The sequence below is a fragment of the Zingiber officinale genome, chromosome 1B (assembly GCF_018446385.1).
Source record: "Zingiber officinale cultivar Zhangliang chromosome 1B, Zo_v1.1, whole genome shotgun sequence".
Taxonomy (NCBI): Eukaryota; Viridiplantae; Streptophyta; class Magnoliopsida; order Zingiberales; family Zingiberaceae; genus Zingiber; species Zingiber officinale.
Genome location: NC_055986.1, coordinates 117,166,279 through 117,170,605, shown reverse-complemented (window position 1 = coordinate 117,170,605; position 4,327 = coordinate 117,166,279).

Genomic DNA, 4,327 nt, shown 5'->3' with positions numbered 1-4,327 from the left:
ATTCATTGTGGCCGACCACACCAAGCTTGGGTTCAAGCTAGGGTCGGCCACCTAATGTAACCAACTCACCTTGGTTTGGCCGGCCCTAGCTTGGGCTCCAAGCTAGGCTTGGTCGGCCACCTTAAGGTGGGTAAGAATGTGAGTATGGGTGGGTATAATACTTTATAAATAAGAGGCTACGATAGGGACCGAGAGGAGGAATTGATTTTGGTCTCCTGATGAAATTAAGCTTCCCGTGTTCGCCCCGAACACCCAACTTAATTTCATCAATAATAATTCATACTACTAAAGAATTATTATTGAACTGCCACACCAATCCCAAATTATATTTTGGGCTCCTTCTTATCATGAGTGTGTTAGTCTCTCTGTGTTTAAGATATAGAATGTCCACTAATTAAATGAGTTACTGACAACTCACTTAATTAATATCTAGTCCAAAAGTAGTACCACTCAACCTTATCATCATGTCGGACTAAGTCCACCTGCAGGGTTTACATGACAATCTTTATGAGCTCCTCTTGGGGACATTATCAACCTAGATTACTAGGACACAGTTTCCTTCTATAATCAACAACACACACTATAAATAATATCATTTTCCAACTTATCGGGCCTCTTGATTTATCGAACTAAATCTCACCTATTGATAAGTCAAAGAAATAAATACTAGATATATGTGTTTGATATTATATCAGGATTAAGAGCACACACTTCCACAATAACAAAGGTCTTATTCTTTTATTCAGTCAGTATAAAAAAACTTACCTTAAATGTTCCAGCTCAATATACCCTGAGTGTACTAGTGTAATTTTATAGTTAAGATAAACTAATATTAAATTACACTATAACTATTCCAATAGTTTGTTCTTTTACATCTTAGTCGTAAGCTACTGTTTATAATTTATAAGGAATTGATAACATGATCTTCTGTATGTGACACCACACACCATGTTATCTACAATATAAATTAATTGAACAACTACACTTAGCATATAAATATAAATATTTGACCAATGTGATTGTTTATTTATAAAATAAATATTTATACAAAAGCTAGGCTTTTAGTATATACTCTAACAATCTCCCACTTATACTAAAAGACTATGCTGCCATAAATACTGACATACATTTGATTCCCATTCCTTCATCATGCTCATCAAAAGCTCTTGCCTTAAGAGCCTTAGAGAAAGGATCTTCCGGTTATCATCTGATGCAATCTAGGCGACAACAACTTCTCCTCGTTATACGATATCTCGTATTGGGTGGTACTTGCGCTCTGCATGTTTACTTGCTTTATGGGCTCATGGTTCCTTTGAGTTTGCTACTGCACCATACACGTACTGTAATAATTTTGGGCAAACCAGGAATCACATCTAAGTCCATCATGAAGTTTCTAAACCATACAGCTTTTATGACTGCCTCAGAGGCTGTCACATACTTAGCTTCTATGGTGGAGTCCGAAAAAGCATCTCTGCTTAACACTCCTTCATTATTATGGCTCTACCTCCTAAAGTAAACACAAACCCCAAGGTTGACTTACTATTTGTCCCTATCTGATTGGAAGTCAGAATCCGTGTAACCCACAGGGAGTAAATCATCTGCTTGGTAAACCGACATATAATCTCTAGTCCTTCTCAGGTACTTCAATATATACTTTACAATAGTCCAATGTCCTTGTCTAGGATTACTTTGATATCTACTAACTATGCCCACAACAAAATAGATATTTGGTCTCGTGCATAGCATACATTAGGCTTCCTACAGCTGAAGCATAAGGAACTGCCTTTCTGTCCTCTATCTCTTTCGATGTCTTCGAAGACATCTCTTTAGATAAAGCTACTCCATGTCTAAAAGGTAGAAAACCTTTCTTGGAATCTTGCATGCTAAAATGAGTTAGGATTGTATCGATATATGAAGCTCAGGATAAGCACAACATTCTTTTCTTGTGATCCCTTATTACTTTGATCCCGATAATATGTGTGCATTTACCCAAGTCCTTTATATCGAATTGCTTAGACAACCATATCCTTACTTCCGACAACACTTTGATATTGTTTCCAACTATCAAAAATGTCATCTACGTATAGTACAAGAAATACCATCATGTTCCATCACTCTTTTTGTATACACAAGACTTATCCGGACACTGAATAAATCCATACAACTGGATTACTTTATTAAACCGGATGTTCCAAGATCTTGAAGCTTGCTTCAGTCCATAAATAGACCGATTTAGCTTACATACTAGATGCTCTTTGCCTTTTTCAATGAACCTCTCTGGTTGCTTCATATGGATATTTTCTTCAAGACTTCCGTTAAGGAAAGCTGTCTTGACATCCATTTGCCAAACCTCATAATCCATATGAGCAACAATAGATAAGAGTATCCGGATAGACTTAAGAATAGCTACTGGCGAAAAAGTTTCCTCATAATCGATTCCCTCTTTCTGAGTATACCTCTTTGCAACAAGCCTTGCTTTGAAGGTTTCTACCTTCCCATCTATCTCTCTTTTCCTTTTGTAGATCCACTTACATCCAACGGCTTTTATACCATTAGGTGGTTCTACAAGCTTCCAGACCTTATTAGAGTACATAGATTCTATTTCAGAGTTCATCGCTCTTTGCGAAGATACTACATCTTTATCTTGGAGTGCTTCGTCATATGTCCGGGGATCAGGTTCATGTTCACCAGGGATCAAGTCCGAAGACTCTCCCAAAAACATGAATCTTTCAGGTTGCCTCACAACCCTCCCACTACGACGAGGCCTGTCTGTGGTTATGTATTATTTGTGATACGTGTTGCAGTTTCTTATGATATTTCATCTTGTACTGTTGGTACTAAAATAGACGTGTCCTCTCTAATTTCTTCTAGAACAATTTCACTCATGGGCCTATGGTTTATTACATAATCTTCTTCTAAAAATTGAGCATTGGTGCTTACAATGATCTTCTGATTTTTAGGATTATAAAACAAATCACCTTTCGTTCCCTTAGGATATCCCACAAACAGATAAACTTCTGTACGTGATTCCAACTTATCAGTATCTCCCTTCATCATATGTGCTGGACTACCCCATATCCTGATATGACTCAGACTAGGCTTACGCTCATTCCATAATTCCATGGGAGTAAAGGGTACTGATTTAGAAGGTACCATATTCAGAATGTACACTGTTATTTCCAGAGCATATCCCCAAAACATATTTGGTGATTCTGAATAACTCATCATCGATCTAACTATTTCCATAAGAGTCCTATTCCTTCATTCTGTCACACCATCTTATTGGAGTATACCAGGTGTAGTCAATTGGGATTGAATCCCAGCCTCTGATAAGTAATTCTTAAACTCTCTAAAGAGGTATTCACCATCACGATCAGACCGTAGTGTCTTGATACTTTTACTATTACTATGACGTTTCTCCACATCAACCTTGTACTCTTTGAATTTATCAAAGCACTCAGACTTGCGGCGCATCAAGTAAATGTATCAGTATCTCAAATAATCATCTATAAAAGAGATAAAATATTCGTTACCACCTCTTGCCTAGATAGACATAGGACCACATAAATCATAATGAACCAGTTCTAACGTATCTTTGGCTCTATACCCCTTGGCCTTAAAAGGTCTCTTGGTCATTTTACCTTCCAAGCAAGATTCACAAGTTGGAAAGTTTTCCAACACTAATGAACCCAAGAGTCCATCAGCTATTAGCCTTTGAATCCTACTTAAGTTAATATGACCAAGTCTTAGATGCCAAAGATATGTTTGGTTCATTTCCGAAGGTTCCTTTCTCTTATTAGAATTAGAAGATGTGTTATTAATTTCCATTTGTTGCTTCATGGGAGAAATTAGATTTAGAGTATACAAGTTGCCTACTAATGTACCAGAACAGATAATAATCCTATTCTTCTTGATAACTACTTTGTCATCAAAAGAAACAGAATATCCATCCACAAATAATTTAGAAACTGAAATTAAATTCTTTCTAAAAGTTGGTACATAAAGATAATTTCTCAAAATCAAATTTCTATTCCTATCAAATGATAAGTAGATGTCTCTCACTGCAACAACCGCCACTTTCGTAGCATTGTCCATGTAGACCGTTATCTCTCCCTCATATAGTCGTCGAATTTCCTGGAACCCCTGCAATGTATTGTAGACATGATCAGTGGCTCCTGTATCTACACACTAGGTACTGGTAGATAACACCGCTAAACATGTTTCAACTACAAGAGAATAAGATATACCTCTATTGTTCTGATTCCTACAAGGACAGTCCGCCTTCCAATGTCGCGACTGCTTACAGATGAAGCACTTGCCCTTTGGC